The 17,958-nt window shown below is 41.3% G+C and overlaps 2 non-coding genes across 2 annotated transcripts; both read left to right on the top strand.

Moving 5' to 3' along the window:
* Positions 1-13,485: 13,485 nt before the first annotated feature.
* LOC119927786 lies at positions 13,486-13,624 on the top strand. The gene has a single exon (XR_005450757.1). It is a non-coding gene; the product is annotated as a small nucleolar RNA SNORA7 (small nucleolar RNA).
* Positions 13,625-14,843: 1,219 nt separating this feature from the next.
* On the top strand, positions 14,844-14,981 carry LOC119927886. The gene has a single exon (XR_005450852.1). It is a non-coding gene; the product is annotated as a small nucleolar RNA SNORA7 (small nucleolar RNA).
* Positions 14,982-17,958: the final 2,977 nt, after the last annotated feature.

Here is a 17,958-nt window from a genome sequence, read left to right on the forward strand (position 1 = left end):
GCTCTAAGAGTGTCCAGTAGGTACTTCCTGACTACATGAGTGACCTGACAACCAAACCACTGTGAACTCCTTATTCCAAGCATTGATTGAATTGTTCACATCATTACTCTTTGGCCAGATCAATCAATCCATCAGTGAAATTTATTGAGTGCTTATTGTATGCAGAGCATCGCAGGAAGTGCTTGGGAGAGTACAATACAACAGAGTTGGAAGACACAGGATCCCTGCCCTCAAGGAGTTTGCCTTCTAGGGGGGATGTGAAATAAATGGCTTATTTTGCTTATTTCCTAGAGGCTGGGATCTATTTCCCTAAGGTCATTTCTGGAATTGGCAACTATTTTGATAAGGAAAAACCAGAGATTGAGCCCTTGCCTCTTTTAAAGTGATTATGCCAAGATCATAACAGGTAATGTGAGGCTTCTTATCAACTTACATGATTTTTGCTTGAGTTGTTTCTACTATTTAGATGTCTTCAATTCCAGTAAGAAAAATGTGAAACCACTTTGCTAAATTCCACTGAATAGCATTTTTTAAAATTTCCTTTGAACATATTTAGCAATGCAACTCCCATTAAAATCAATGATAGTAACCCTAACCCTACTGTCAGATACCGAAAATGTCATCAATCAATCAATCATATTTATGGAGTGCTTACTGTGTGCAGAGCACTGTACTAAGTGCTTGGGAAGTACAAGTTGGCAACATATAGAGACAGTCCCTACCCAACAGTGGGCTCACAGTCATCTACTCTGAACTGAGAAATAACTAGAGCCAATATAGTTGCTCCTTATTTTATTCAAACTTCCTCTCTTCTCAGTCTACTTCAAAATACCAGACTACTTGATCTCATATATTTTCAAATGCTTACAAAACGCGCAGCAAGAGAACTTCAACGAAAAACATATTGTTCTAATCGGCAATGAAAACTCGCTAATGCACTCCGAATTGTACATTGGGCTGGTGCGGTAAACTGTTTCCTTTGTGGCTTTGACAACCTTGCCTATGAACATAATTGAATGTCACTCATTTATATATTTGCAAATAAGGTCCCTCTGACATTCCACCTGGGAGCCCGCACACACAGTAGTCTGTTTACGACAGAGGAGCCAAGCATATGGGCTGAGGACTGGATTTGGCCCCAAAGCTGTGGCGAAGTCCTCCTCCCCATTTTCAGCCAATCTGCCCAGTCACAATAAATCAGCTCCTTCGGAAGCAGAAATCCCTGTCAACCAATGAGAGGTGCAGCTTCCACAACTGCCATCTCACTAGGGGACCGTCCTGAGACATGGGGTAGAGGCCTTAATACGTGTACAGGAAATCTCAGTCTCCAGTGGGGGGAAAAAAAAAAGAAAAAGACAGGAAAAAGAATGGAGCTGCCAATTACATTGAAATCAACACATCAAAATGATTTGATCCCTCCCTGCCATTGAGCACACTGATAAGCTTTAGAGGGTGGGAGTGGAGTCAAAGGAGTCGCAGGTCTTTGCTAATTGCTGTTGAACTAAAGTGTTGCTTTTTTCTTCCTCTGTAAATATATTGCTTACTTGTTCTGTTTTGTTGTCTGCCTCCCCCTTCTAGACTGTGAGCCCATTGTTGGGTAGGGACTGTCTCTATATGTTGCCGACTTGTATTTCCCAAGCGCTTAGTACAGTGCTCTGCACACAATAAGCGCTCAATAAATACGATTGAATGAGTGAATGAATGAATGCTTTGCACTCTTTGTTGAATCAATCAATCAATCAATCAATTGTATTTATTGAGTGCTTACTGTGTGCAGAGCACCGTACTAAGTGCTTGGGAAGTACAAATTGGCAACATATGGAGACAGTCCCTACCCAACAATGGGCTCACAGTCTAAAAGGGGAGACAGAGAACAAAACCAAACATACTAACAAAATAAAATAAATAGAATAGATATGTACAAGTAAAATAAATAAATAAATAGAGTAATAAATATGTACAAACATACATATATACAGGTGCTGTGGGGAAGGGAAGGAGGTAAGATGGTGGGGATGGAGAAGGGGACGAGGGGGAGAGGAATCAACCTAGGGATGAATTACTACTAATAATAATGATAGTAATAATTATTATGGTATTTGTTAAGTGCTAACTATGTGCCAAGCACAAGACTAGGATAGATACAAGTTATTCAGGTTGGACACAGTCCCTGTCCAACACAAGACTCACAGTTTTAATCCCCATTTTACAGATGAGGTAACTCAGGCCCAGAGAAGCTAAGTGATTGGCCCAAGGTCAAACAGCGGACATTTGGTGGAGTCAGGATTAGAACCCAGGTCCTTCTGACTCCAAGGCCCCTGCTCTATCAACTAAGCCATGCCGCTTCTCTTATGATAGCAATAATAATAATGATAGTGGTATTTGTTAAGCCTTTCTCCATGTGTCACACACTGTACTAAACCCTGGGTTAGATATGAGATAATCAGTTCAGATAATAATAATAATAATAATAATAAGTGCTTATTTATTATTATTAAGTGCTTACTATGTTCTAAGCACTGGGTAGGTTACAAGGTGATCAGGTTGTCCCATGGGGGGCTCACAGTCTTAATCCCCATTTACATCTGAGTCAACTGAGGCCTAGAGAAGTTAAGTGACTTGTCCAAGGTCACACAGTTGACAATTGGTGGAGCCAGGATTTGAACCCCTGACCTCTGACTCCAAAGTCTGTGCCCTTTCCACTGAGCCATGCTGCTTCCTGGTCCCACATAAGGCTTACACCCTAAGTAGGAGGAGGAACAGGTATGAGTCCTCATTTTATAAATTATTATTTATTCATTTATTTATTTATTATAAATTTATTAGCAATGTATTTATTATAAATGCCATAATAATCGCACTTACTATGTGCAAAGCACTGTTCTAAGCACTGGGGAGGTTACAAGGTGATCAGGTTGTCCCAAGGGGGGCTCACAGTCTTAATCCCCCTTTTACAGAGGAGGTAACTGAGGCCCAGAGAAGTGAAATGACTTGCCCAAAGTCACACAGCTGACAAGCGGCAGAGCTGGGATGTGAACCCATGACCTCTGACCCCAAAGCTCTGGCTCTTTCCACTGAGCCATGCAGCTTCTCAGGTACCGAAAAGTTAAATGACTTGCCCAAGATCATACAGCAGGCAGAGATGGGATTAGAATTCAGGTCCTCTGACTCTCAGGTTCATGCTCTTTCTATTAGGTCACCCTGCTTCAAATAAAAAAAAACATTAGAACTGGAAGACTTTTTTGGAACTTAGAGAAACAAATTTCCTGAGACTTATAGCCATCCACATACGAGGATGATGCTGGTGACTGTAAAATTGACCGTCAAAGTACAAAGCATTTTTACTTTATAAAGAGCTTGCTTTCTCATGGGGAGCACATGGCTTTAGGATACTTTTAAAGAGCCTTTGAAAAATTTTTTTAAAAATCAGCTGGGTGTATATGCTAGTGAAAATCATCAAAATGCTCAAGGGAATTAAGGTAAGTTAAGTTATTAGAATATAAATGACATTTGAAAGAGATTTGAGGAATCTGTGTTTTGGATTTTAAGGTTTTGAAAGAAGATATTCTTTTTGACAATGATAAGTCTTGCTGCAGGGTTCCTAAATCTAATGTGAACACCTGTTAGTGATGCCAAAATGCCTGAATTAAAACATATTTCTCATATTTCAGTGATTAGATTAAAATCTGGAACCTTCAAATGCATGGTAATTTTCATAGGGATCTTTTGGGGCTGTCTTCAGTGTAAAGATCGGCTCAGTTTGATTCTGAAAGACTTTTAAATTGATAACTAAATGAATGTGCACTGGCCATATTGATGCAATTTTACTTTGTATCAAATCAAGAAGTCAGAAAAAGTAGTATGTGATAGCATGCTAAGACATATTGAAATGATAAAAAAAAAATCTTTTTAATAAACTCTTTAAGCAAAATGCTCTGGGAGGAGGAAAATATTCAAGTAACAAGCTGACCTTTGGAGTCACATAGAAAAGATGTGTGTAATGTATTATTCAGGGGGTATGCATTACTTATTATAAAATAATAGAGGCTTCAGTCCTTTCTATGTGACCATTAGAGAGATCAGAATATAATCCAGCCTTCATAATGTAATTGAGTACTGCAAAAATATCCCAAATGATTAATATGCCAGACATTATGCAATGCTACTACAAGGTAATTTTGTCTTGACACAGAATAATTGTTAGTCATCTGTTGCTCCCAAAGACGTAGACCCCTCTGTCCCAGGTTTCTACACCCCATCAAAGGAGTTTCAAGCAGATATAAGGTTTTCTAAAACAAACACCAAAAAAATTACTCATTCAATGTTAGACTCTTAATAGGAACCTTGAAAGAAAAGAAAACAAGAAATCCACTTATCTCATTTGGAAATGTTAAAGTGCTTCACCAAGAAACAGAATTGCTTCCACTTGGAGGCCAACAGATGATGTGAGTAGCTGAATAGTATAGCTAAAACAAAACACAAAGACTGAGTTATTGAAGCTTCATTTTCAAGCCTACAGATTGAGAAACGGCATCTGGTTCTAATCATTCCTGTTGAATACAGTTATCCTTGATGAGGTTCGTTGGGGGCTTGATGAGGCTGGATAGTTTGTCTGTGACATCATTTCCTTGTCCATTCTGACTGGTCCAGATGCAAAAATGACTGACAGCTGATAAATGGAGGTTGCAGCTTCTCTGCATTCCTCCCACCTCCCCAACCCAGCAAGTTGAGGGGATTGAAAAAGCCAGATATTTTCTCTTTCTCTGTCAACCTGTTGTCCCTAAGCTTCCTGGGGCAGATCTAGGGAAGTGACCAGTGGTGACTTCCCAAACAGTTTTTGCATCCTTATTGTTCATAACTGGAAAATCTATTCTAAATGTTTTAGGCACACCTACCATCAAAGGACAAAGTGCCATAAAGCAAGGACACTGGGTGAAGCGGCTGGAAGAAAGGCACTGAACAAGGATTCATTCAATTGTAATTATTGAGTGCTTACTGTGTTTGGGAGAGTACAATACAACAATAAACAGATTCCCTGCCCACCACGAGCTTACTAGAGCAGGAAAGACAGATATCAATATAAAGAAATAAATTACATATATGTACATAAGTGCTGTGGGCCTGGGAGGGGGAAAGAGCAAAGGGAGGAAGTCAGGGTGATCTAGAAGGGAGTGGGAGAAGAGGAAAGGGGGGCTTAGCTGGGAAGGCCTCTTGGAGGAGACGTGTCTTCAATAAGGCACTTTCCCACTGAAGAGGGGGAAAGTAATTGTCTACCAGATTTGAGGAGGGAGGGCATTCCAGGTCAGAGGCAGAATGTGGGCTATGGGTGGGTGGCAAGGTAGGAGAGATCGAGGCACAGTGAGAAGGTTTGCACTAGAGGAGTGATGTGTGCGGGCTGGGTTGTAGGAGAGTAGTGAGGTGAGGTAGGAGAGGGAAAGGTGATTGAGTGTTTTAAAGCCAATGGTGAAGAGTTTTTGTTTTATGCAGAGGTGGATGGGCATCCACTGGAGTTTTTTGAGGAGTAGGTTGACATTCATTCATTTATCCAATTATATTTACTAAGCACTTACTGTGTGCAGAGCACTGTATTAAGCCCTTGGAAAGTACAATTCAGCAACAAATGGAGACAATTCCTACCCAACAGTGGGCTCACAGTTTAGAAATGGGCTCACAGTCTAGAATAAGTCCAGAGCACAGTCAAGTCTAGTCTAGTTCAGACATGTCCTGAATGTTCTTGTAGAAAAATGATCCAGGCAGCAGAGTGAAGTATGGGTTGTACATATTCATTCTATTTATTTTATTATGTTAATATGTTTTGTTTTGTTCTCTGTTTCCCCCTTCTAGACTGTGAGCCCACTGTTGGGTAGGGACCATCTCTATATGTTGCCAACTTGTACTTCCCAAGAGCTTAGTACAGTGCTCTGCACACAGTAAGTGCTCAATAAATACAATTGAATGAATGAATGAACAGGAAAGGGAAGACACAGGAGGCTGGAAGGTCAGCAAGGAGGCTGATGCAATAATCCAGGTGAGATAGGATGAGTGATTGTATTAACATGGCGTTAGTTTGGTTGGAGAGAAATGGGCGGATATTAGCTATGTTGTGAAGGTGGGACTGACAGAATTTAGTGATGGATTGAATATGAGGCTTGAATGAGAGAAAGAAGTTAAGGTTAACTCCGGGATTATGGGCTTGTGAGGTAGGAAGGATGGTGATGCCATCTATAGTGATGGGAAAGTCAGAGGGAGGACAGTGTTTGGATGGGAAGATAAGGAGTTTTGTATTGGAGATGTTAAATTTGAGGTGATGGGAGGACATCCAGTTAGAGGTGTCTTGAAGACAGAAGGAAATTCGAGACTGGAGGGCGAGATATCATGACTGGAGGTGTATCATCTGCATAGACGTGGTAGTGAAGCCAAGGGAGCAAATGAGTTCTCCAAGGGAGTTGGTGTAGTTGGAGAATAGATGTGGACCCAGAACTGAACCTTGAGGGACACCCCCACACACACCGCTCACGCCCCCCCCCCCCCCAGCTAAGGGGTGGGAGAAAAAGGAAGAGCCCATGAAGGAGCCTGAGAATGAACAGTCAGAGAGATAAGAGGAGACCAAGGAGATGACAGAGTCAGTGAAGACAAGGTTGGATAATGTTTCCAGGAGAAGGGGGTGGTCCCACAGTGTTGAAGGCAGCTGAGAGGTCAAGGAGAAGCAGCGTGGCTCAGTGGAAAGAGCCCGAGCTTTGGAGTCAGAGGTCATGGGTTCAAATCCTAGCTCCGCCAATTGCCAGCTGTGTAACTTTGGGCAAGTCACTTAACTTCTCTGTGCCTCAGTTACCTCATCTGCAAAATGGGGATTAAGACTGTGAGCCCCCCATGGGACAACCTGATCACCTTGTATCCTTCCCAGAGCTTAGAACAGTGCTTTGCACATAGTAAGCACTTAATAAATGCCATTATAAAAAGGAGGATTAGGTTGAGTAAATGCCACTGGATTTGGCAAGAAGAAGATCATTGGTGACCTTTGAGAGGGCAGTGTCTGTGGAGTGAAGGGGACAGAATCCAGATTGAAAGGAGTAAAGAAGAGAATTGAAGGAGAGGAATTTGAAACAATGTGTGTAGACAACTCGTTCAAGGAGTTTGGAGAGGAAGGGTAGGAGGGAGATGATGCAGTCAAGGGAGGGTTTTTTTAGTAAAGGGGAGACATGGGCATGTTTGAAAGCAGTGAGGAAGAAGCAATTGGAGAAAGAACAGTTGAAGAAGGCTTTTAGGGAGGGAAGGAGGAAGGGGGAGAGAGTTTTGATAAGGTGCGAAGGAATGGGGTCGGATGCACAGGTGTGCGGGGGGGGCTTTTGAGAGGAAGCATGAGTTGTCCAGACATTGATAATGTTGGTTGGGAGGGGTGAGGGGATTGTTGGAACAAGTTAGGTAAAGCTTTTTCCCATTCTTCCATTCACCAGTAAAAAGGTGGCCACCCTGGAGCTCAGAAAGGATGTGGCTGAATGGCCTTCTAGGTCATTCAGTTTAATCCTGATTAACAACTGTGAATAACTTAGTGGATGTCAACGTCTTAAATTAAACTAGTTTGGTCTGGCAGTGAATTTCACTTAGTCAATAATGGCTGCATATGTTTCCAAGGAAACAGAGTGAAATATTAAGTGTAATGTAGACAATGGGACTATTTTTCTGGTTCAGTTTTTGGTTTTGTCTTACAGTTCTCACTTGGTTTACTGCCTACCTTTCCAACCAATCCATTTCAATCAATCGTATTTACTGAGCATTACAATTTGCGGAGCACTGTACTAAGCACTTGGGATAATAGAGTTGGTAGACACAGTCCCTACCCACAAAGAGCTTACAATCTAGAGGGGGAGATAGACATCAATGTGAATAAATAAATTACAGATCTGTACTGAAGTGCTTTGGGGCTGAGGAAAGGGTGTATAAAGGGTGCAAATCTTTGTGCAAGGGTGACATAGAAGGAAGCTGGAGAAATTAATGAGGGTTTAGATAGTGAAGGCTCTTGGAGACGGTATGCCCTCAATAAGGCTTTGAAGGTGGGGAGAGTGATTTCCCATCAGATATGAAGAGGGAGGGCATTACAAGCCAGAGTCAGGATATGGGTGAAAGGTCAGTCATGAGCTAGAAGAAACTGAGGTACAGTGAAAAGGTTGGAATTAGAGGAATGGTGTGTGGGCTGGGTAGTAATAGAAAGTCAGTGAGTTTATGTAGAAGGGAGAGAGCAGATCGAGCAGTTTAAAGTTGGTAGTGAGGAGTTTCTGTTTTACTCAGAGGTGGATGGGCAACCACTGGAGGCTCTTGAGGAATGGGGAAACATGGACTGAATGTTTTTGTAGAAAAATGATCCTGGCAGCAGAGTGAAGCATGGACTGTAGTGAGGAGAGACAGGAAGCAGGGAGAAATTCCAATTTCTGCTATTGGTTCTGCTATCCCCCCTAACTCCAAACCACCATTCTTCTGCCCTCCCCATATTCAACACCCTCCCAAAATCCAACCTGCTCCAGGAAGCTTTCCCCTTTGAAATCCTTACAATCAAGCCAAATCGACAGCACATTCAGCCCCAGCACTCCCACTCCCTTCTGCATTGCCTTGAGTTGCTCCCTTTGTCCTTCCCCCATCTCAGCCCCACTGCACTTATGTACATATCTGTAGTTTGTTTTTACCGATGTCTGTCTCCCCTTCCCCTCGCCCCATGTTTCCTGTAGATTTTAAGCTTGTTGAGGGCAGGGAATACATCATTTGTTGTCATATTGTGCTCTCCCAAGTGCTAATACAGTGTTCAGCACACTGTAAGTGCTCAATAAATACAATTGAATGAATGAATACTTATGCCCATCCTCTACTACCACTAATACTACCTTCACTTACATCTTGCAACGAAATCCTGATGGGCAACCGGCCAGCCAGGATCTGCAATAGGAGTGGAAGGAAGGGAATCAATCAATCAATCAATCATATTTATTGAGTGCTTACTGTGTGCAGAGCACTGTACTAAGCGCTTGGGAAGTACAAGTTGGCAACATATAGAGACAGTCCCTACCCAACAGTGGGCTCACAGTCTAGAAGGGAAGATGACCATGACAAGATTCAGCAATGGGGCTGGACCTGAAAAAAATCAGAGCAGTGCAGAGAGAAGGGATAAAAGTTGACAGTGTGAGGAAAAGCATCAGTAACATCGATTAGATTTCCAGAGTCCCCAGCTTTTTACAGGTAAATCTCTGCTCTGAACCAGGCATTCTTCCTGTCTTAGTAAATAGCATCTGACAGATTCATGTTCTCATCCTTTCCTATCGTCCTGGCCCCTTTCCCCATCCCAAACGTCCTGCAGCTCCCCACTGACTGTGGTGGCCAGTTGCCCAGTTTCACACTCCGCAGTCCAAGTTTCAGCTGCTTTAATCATTATCCTGTTCACATAAATACAACTCTTACCACTGATCGTAAGCTCCTTGAAGCCAGGAATCATGTCACCTTCAGTACTGTCCCAAGGGCTTACTAAAGAGAGAGAATCAGCATGGCCTAGTGGCAAGTGCACCAGTTTGGGAGTCAGAGGACATGGATCTAATCCCAACTCTGCCACTTGTCCACTGTGTGACCTTGGATAAGTCACTTCTCTGTGCCTCAGTTACCTCATCTGTAAAGTGGGAATTAAGAATGAGCCTCCTATGGGGCAGAGACTGTGTCCAACCTGATTACCTTGTACGTACCCTAGTGCTTAAAACAGGGCTTGGCACATAGTAGGCACTTAACAAATACCTTAATTATTATTTATCTGCACAGATCAAGTGCTCAATAATAGTACTGTTTGTTTTTTAATGGTGTTTAATTGCTTACCATGTGCCAGGTACTGTACTAAGGACTGGGGTAATAATAATTACCTGCTCCTCCTCCCCTCCCCATCGCCCCTACTCCCTCCCTCTGCTCTACCCCCTTCCCCACCCCACAGCACTTGTGTATATTTGTACATATGTATTATTATATTTATTTTATTAATGATGCATATATAGTTATACTTCTATTTATCTATTTTGATGCTACTGATGCCTGTCTACTTGTTCTGCTTTGTTGTCTGTTTTGCCCTTCTAGGCTGGGAGCCCGTTGTTGGGTAGGGATTGTCTCTATCTGTTGCCAAATTGTACTTTCCAAGCGCTTAGTACAGTGCTCTGCACACAGTAAACACTCAATAAATATAATTGAGTGAATGAATAATAATGATAATTATTAAGCACTTATTCTGTGCCTGGCACTGTACTAAGCACTCGGGTAAATACAAGGTAATTGGGTTGGACACAGTCCCTGTCCTACATGGGACTCACAGTCTTATTCCTCATTTTACAGAAGAGGTGACTGAGACACAAATAATTGATCATAGCCAGCAAGAGGCGGAGCCGGGATTAGAACTCATGTCCTTCTGACTCCTAGGCTCATGGTCTAGCTAATAGGTCATGCTTCTTCTCCGATATTGTTATCCAATATTTTCTTTTCATTTCCTAGCTTCCTAACAGCTGCAGCTCCTGTCACTGAGTTCCAGAGCTCAGAAGTGGAGGCCAGGGTCACCTCTAACTCTTTAGCTCCTCTCTAAAATAGTCAGAGATCATGGTTTCTAATTCTGGCTCTGCCGCTTAACTGTGTGACTTTGGGCAAGTCACTTAACTTCTTTGTGCCTCAGTTACCTCATCTGTAAAATGGGGATTAAGACTGTGAGCCCCACGCAGGACAACCTGATTACCTTGTATCTACCCCAGCGCTTAGAACAGTGCTTAGCACCTAGTAAGTGCTTAACAAATACCATTATTATTAGAGTCAGTGTTGGTTTTCTTTCTGAAGTCTCATTTTTTTTCTTTGCCATGGAGACAGTGAATTCAGAGCCAGGAACAGGGAATTTGTTGTAAATAACTTGATATGTTATCTTTATGTAAACACAGTCTTGTTTGTGTAATTTATTATTTTATACATGAAAACCAACAGTGTTTGAACTAATTTTCAAGCTACTTGCTACATTCTTTTGAAACTAGGAAATGTAGTGACAGGTTTTTTAAATTGCTTGTTTTTCTCAACCTACCAAAGATGTTTTGTCACTTATTTCCCCGAAATGCCCCAAAATGCGGTCCTAGGGCTCTCTATTCTTGACCAGGGAAAATTTAATTAACTAGATAGTAGTATTATTAGTAGACACTCTTCAGGTTTCCTGTGCAGGAAATGAGACCATTATATGGCGTCTGAAATGAAATCTTGCCTTGGATGCTTTGGAGCAATGAGTGGCAAAGGATCACATATGTTGTTATGATAACACATAGATAAAAATAGATAGAAAAAGTACACGTGGACAGTAGGCAATTCACAAACATTTGTCACTTGTCATTTTGGGGGGTTTATTATAAATTTCAGGATATTGCCTGCTGCAAAGATTATACAGTAAGTTATTGTGGTTCAGTGAAATGTATGACTAAAAGAGGCCAATTTGTTTTGCCAAGCTCCCTTAAAAAACAATGAGAGGAAAGTGAGAATTTTTCTGGTAAGTCACAATTTCTCATTATTGGAAAGAGGGAATTTACATCAAGAAGATGGACAACAGGATTATAAAATGGATATCTTGATGATACTATTCAGAGGAAGAAAATTCAGAAGGCACAGGCTCGAAAAGATTCCTCAGTTTTAAGAACCCAACAGATTCCACTTACTAGGAATAAAACGCTGAGACCACACGTTTGAGTTGCTATTTGGTTATAATTGGGAATGGACACCACGTTAAAAATGTCACCTTATTCAGCATATTAACTCTTTGGGTGTCTTCAAGACACCGCTTACTTTCAAAATTTACACTTCCTTTAGCAATCAAAGATATGATAATTATGGAAGAGTAAGCTGGTTATTATTCAGCCTCATGCATCAACAGCTGAACTGTCAGCTAGGAGCTAATTGCAGAAACTTTATTACTGGGATGATCAAGAGCCAGTGAGCACACAGCTTGATTTTTAAGATCCAAAACTTTGCCACGTTGGCAATTAGGAAAATCTCCGTTTTTGAATGTCTTAAATTAAGCAAAATTGATAAGGATGTCAGTTATGGTAAAAAATAAATTCATAATGCTGTTTTTACTCTTGCTTTTATAACATAAAATAATTCCTTTAACTTTTCCCAGCAAAGCTTGTGTGATTTAGCACTTATCTTAGTATTGCAATTTGGCACCTATAACAATTATGATGCTTGGTAGGGGGGTACGGGAGGGGAATAATGACTTATGTGTTTGGTGACTCAATCATGAAAGGTTTTCTGTACAACATTTAAGTCTTACGAGAATTTAGAAGATACTTTAATACAGGGGGCATTTCACATATGATCTCAAAATGATTAAAATTAATTTAAGGAATTTTAGTTTTCCAAAGCTTGAGTTATGGAGCCACAGTATGGCAGGTAAGTGGATCCTAGGAATGAATGAAAGATGCGAGATGGAAAGTTTTATGAAAGTAGGAAAAAAATATTGTTAAAGGATTGAGATTTTGATATGCTTTTTGTGTTCTCCGAATTTTCAAATGCAAATCTACATTTTACAATAATACACAATGAGAAAGGGGAAACAGTGGCATTTGAGAGAAGGTGTAGTCCAAGACAAATGGAATAACAGTCAGCCTGGAGAGGTGCAGGTTGAGGAAAATAATGAGAAGATGAAACTGATCGCAAAACGTTTTGACTTTGTGTCAGAAAAGATCTATGCATACAAATTATGAGATTGAGAGTACATCCTATGTGCAAAAATATGGCATAGGTAAAAGAAAATCATACTGAGTTTATAATCTGAGGGAAAGCAAAGTTTTTTTTGTTGTTTTGTTTTTTTCAATCTCCATTTTACAGATGATAAAATTGAGGCATGGCTGGGCTAGGTGATTTGCTCAAGGTCACACAGCAGTACAGTTGTGAGCTGGGAACAAAATAGTAGTCTCCTGTCTCCCAGACCAGTGTTCATTTGGCTAGACCACTCTGCTTAGCCTTAATTCATTATTCTGTATGCATTAAGTCTTTCCATTGCTATGCTATGCATTTGCCACATGCAACACATGCAGTTATCTAATCTTCTTCTTGGTATCCTGATCTTCCCAAGCCTTAGCTAAAAGAAATTATCCCCTTTTCTCATTCCTACATTCCAGACTGGTCCACCTACCATGGTCGTCTACCTCTAGTCTGCTGTTCATCCTCCTTGTTTCTTTGCTATTAAAACATTTTCTGTGTCTGTAGGCTTGCAGGAGCCCATTTCCCTGGTCAGTAGCTCCTTGCTCATCTTCTTACCAATGAGTCTTCTTACACTCCCACTTGGCAAAGCTAAATTGCCTAAACACCAGTGAACTGACTAGTTTCAATGCTCCAAGACCATTTAATGGCTGATAGGTTCCCCTGATGAAACTGTGAGAAGCCAGGTGGGCTCTGTGAATGCAGATCAACTCTCAAAGAGTATAGATGTTACTACAGCTTTGTAGACCCCTCTCAGAGTTGCACCTGGAGAGTTTCCAGTACTCTACAAGTCTCAGCTATGGGAGGGAGAGTCAAGCAGAGGCATACCCATTCCATTCCTAGCTTTGGGCAGTGGCTAGAGAGTGGAAGGCAGTCTGCTACAAGTCAAAACTCACTTGTGCTGGGCAGCAGCAACACGGGAGATAGTCGAGGGCTGAGACTCAAATTTACTGCGTGGAAGGAGGCAATGGTAAACTACTTCCATATTTTTATCAAGAAAACTCTATGGATCCACTACCAGAACAATTGCAAATGGAGAGAGGAGCACTCTGGGAGAGATGTGTCCATGACATCGCTCTAGGTCGGAGATGACTCGACAGAGTAGGAAAAGACAAGACGGCTTTGTAGCCAATCAGTGTGGTATGAGATTTGGCGCCTTTGCTTCCCACCCACCTGTCAATTTCCCAAAGACATAATGGGTTTCAGGTTCTGATTTCTATTTTTTATGCTATTTGTTAAGCGCTGACTATGTGCCAAGCACTGTACTAAGCACCGAGGTAGATATATGATAAGGTTGGATACCATCCATGTCTCACATCAGGCTTGCAGTTTTAATCCCCACTTTACAGAGGATGTAACTGAGGCCCATTTTAGACTGTGAGCCCACTGTTGGGTAGGGACTGTCGCTATATGTTGCCAACTTGTACTTCCCAAGCACTTAGTACAGTGCTCTGCACACAGTAAGCGCTCAATAAATATGATTGATGATGATGATGAGGCACAGAAAAGTTAAGTGACTTGCCCCAGGTTACACAGCAGAGAAGTGGTGGAGCCGGGATTATTTCTTTGTCTATCTGAGTATTTTTGAAACTATGTGTATGTGGTGTACTTCCTAGTTGGCCTAATTCATTAATAGCATTAAGCTTCTTTTCTCCACTGAAAATATGTGGTTCTGGATATGGCTCTCGGTGTGGCTGGTATGTAATCTGATTTCTTCAGGCTGATCTTGAGTTTACAGTCCTATGATGACTTTGCAGTTCATAATTTTCAGGGTATATTACTTCCAGACTACTGCCATCAACTTCAAACAACTCTTGGTGACTAATTCAAATACTTTTAATAATGCTCATAGCCTGCTGAGTTGGAAGAGCTTTCCGGGGAATTTAAAGTCCATTCTGACTTCAGCAGACTCCTTGTTGCATCCTTTTTTTTAATTTTTTAAACGGTATTTGTTAAGCACTTAATGTGTGCCAGAGACCATTCTAAGCACTGAGGTAGGTACAAGGTAATGGTTGGACACAATCCTTAAATATAGCAGTATAAAATAGGTTTAATGGGGCTGGGTCTATTTTATAGACCTATTTCATTCTGGTAGTGATAGGAAGCCCCTCTCAGGATGGTACCTGGAGAGTTTCCAGTACTCTACCAGTCTCGGCTATGGGAGGGAGAGTCAAGCAGAGGCATACCCATTCCATTTCTAGCTTGGGCAGTGGCTAATAATTGGAGGGCCATCTTCTACAAGTCAAAACTCCCCTGTGCTGGGCAGCAGTAGAGAGAGTAGAGGGCGGAAACTCAGGTTTCCTGTGCAGAAGGCGGAAGTGGTAAAAGCCACTTCTGGATTTTTACCAAGAAAACTCTCTGGATTCACTACCAGTACGTTTGCAGATGGAGACGGGGCATTTTGGGAGAGACGTGTCCATGGAGTCGCTGTGGTTAGGAGATGACTTGACAGCATAAGACAAGGAAAGTGATAGGAAAGGGTTTGAACAGGGAACCTTAATTTATGATTTAAGCAGCCATTCTGCTGTAGAATAATGTTGTCTCATTGGGGCCAGGAACATATGCTTAATCAGCATCAATCCAAGCACCTAGTACATGGCTAGTACATGAGAAACAGCGTGGCTCACTGGAAAGAACACGGGCTTGGGAGCCAGAGGTCATGGCCACTTAATTTCTCTCTGCCTCAGTAACCTCATCTGTAAAATGAGGATTAAAACTGTGAGCCCCACGTGGGACAACCTAATCACCTTGTATCCCCCCCAGCCCTTAGAACAGTGCTTTGCACATAGTAAGCGCTTAACAAATGCCATTATTATTATTATTATTATTAAACACTAATAATAATAGTGGTATGTATTTGTTAAGCACTTTACTACTGCCAACCACTGTTCTAAGCACTGGGGTAGATTCAAGATAATCATGTCAGACACAGCCCCTGTCCATCATGGGTCTCACAGTCTAATAGAAGATTGTCTGAAGACAATAGGACTCTTTAATCTGGGAAAATGGACTTGGTAAGTCATGTTTTGAACCTCTGCAATGCCTAAACTGGACTGTAAATCCAAGAAGAGGTGATTGACCAAATAAGCATTAGTGACTTGAAGGATAAATCCTGTGTGGAACTGCTTAAAAACCCTAGCTAAAAATTACACTGAAATTCCAAGCCCTTAGAGTGTTAATATGCCTACAGTCTACCAGAACATCCTTCTTGCCATAATAATCAGACTCATTTATGCAGAAATAAATATATATGTACATATTTTTTTTAAATCGGCTCCAACCAAGTGGGCTTTTAATGAAAAAAGGATCAGCTCTTTATGAAAGAAAGGTGTTTATGAAACACCGACATTATTTTAACAAGGAACATATTTCAGAAGTATGCCTTTTATTCCTGAAATGAAGTATTACAAAAACAGTTCTCTCCTGGAAAGATTCTTTTATTATTGAAAAGTTTTGAAGACAGTTTGGGAACAGATAATAAAAAGATTGTTCCCGAGGTGGTAATGGGTTTTCGTCTTTTAGTAATTCAGCGAAAAAAAAAATCCCTGAAATTCGGACATGCAAACAGAAATTAACAGCTCAAAAAACCAATCCTTTCTGAATGATACTTTAGAGCATTTTCACCAATCAAAAGAGAGTCACTTTTGATGACAGCTTTGCCCATTTAAAAAAAGGACAACTATTTTCTTCAGTTTTTAGGGTTGTTTCAACATTTTTTTGCTTGGAAGTAAGTAAAAATCACAATCTACAGATGGTGTGAAATGCTTATTTCTCTCTTGCTAATTTTGTAATGAGGAAAGTGCTCAGTTTTAAAACTGGGTTTATAAATCCAGTAAAAATAGCCTCTTCAAAACTGAACAAAGAGTCAATCAGTGTCACCCACACTCAGCCTGATTCAAGCTGATGTAGGTGGGCCAGTGGAATCCTGGTGGGCTACCCAAGTCAGAATTATTTCCGGACTGTTGAAGTGCCTTGCCTTCTCATGCTTACTATCCTCCCTAAGCGCTTAGTACAGTGCTCTGCTCACAGTAAGCACTCAATAAATACAATTGAATGAATAATAACAATGATAATGGTATTTGCTAAATGCTTACTAAGTGGAGTCAGAGGTCATGGGTTCAAATCCCGGCTCCACCAATTGTCAGCTGTGTGACTTTGGGCACTTAACTTCTCTGTGCCTCAGTCACCTCATCTGTAAAATGGGGATTAAGAATGTGAGCCCCCCGTGGGACAACCTGATCACCTTGTAACCTCCCCAGAGCTTAGAACAGCGCTTTGCACATAGTAAGTGCTTAATAAATGCCATTAAAAAAAAAAAGCACTGTTCTAAGAACTGGGGGTAGATACAAACTAATCAGGTCACTTCAGGGCCTACTTAGCTGGTGGATTGAAGTGGTGGAACCTTCAGCATCTGTTAGAGATGAATGTGCTAGGCCCTGCTGCTGATTATGGATGAGACTTTGATTTCCTTGACTTCTACATTGCGCCTCACCCTTATTAGTCTCTATGTGTGTGTGTCTGTAGATGTGTGTACAGAGAGGTCTTTGAAATTCATAAACCAGTGTCATTCACAGTGAAGGTCATCTACCGGAGTGCATGTGAGTGAGAAAGCAAGATGCTGTCATTCTTCATACCATGTCTTCTTTGCATTCTTCGTTTGCAGCACTTGACCCTGCTGTTCCTTCTGCCCCTCTGTTTCACAGTCCTCTCCAAGCCTCTGCAACGAAAAGAGTCACTCATATGTGGATTCAAGCATGCCACGCTGGTCTGTCTGCCACGGTTGTTTCCTAAATTGGAGCAGCAGGGGAAGCAGCATGGCTCAGTGGAAAGAGCTTTAGAACAGTGCTTCGCATATAGTAAGCGTTTAACAAATGCCATCATTAGTATTAAATCATTCATTCATTCAATCATATTTATTAAGCATTTATTTATTATTATTATTATTTATTTATTTAAGACCTGTTCTCTCTCTTACTCTATGTGGGGCTGGGGTTGTGCTCAACTTGATTATCCATAACTACCCCAGTGGTCAATACAGTGCTTGGCACAACGTAAGTATTGAATAAATGCCACACAGTAGTACTGTATCTGAGGGTTTGTTTTTACTGCAGGAGGCCTTCCCAGACTGAGCCCCCTCCTTCCTCTTCCCCTCATCCCCCTCTCCATCCCCCCGTCTTACCTCCTTCCCTTCCACACAGCACCTGTATATATGTATATATG

The sequence above is a fragment of the Tachyglossus aculeatus genome, chromosome 4, assembly GCF_015852505.1.
Source record: "Tachyglossus aculeatus isolate mTacAcu1 chromosome 4, mTacAcu1.pri, whole genome shotgun sequence".
Classification (NCBI taxonomy): domain Eukaryota; kingdom Metazoa; phylum Chordata; class Mammalia; order Monotremata; family Tachyglossidae; genus Tachyglossus; species Tachyglossus aculeatus.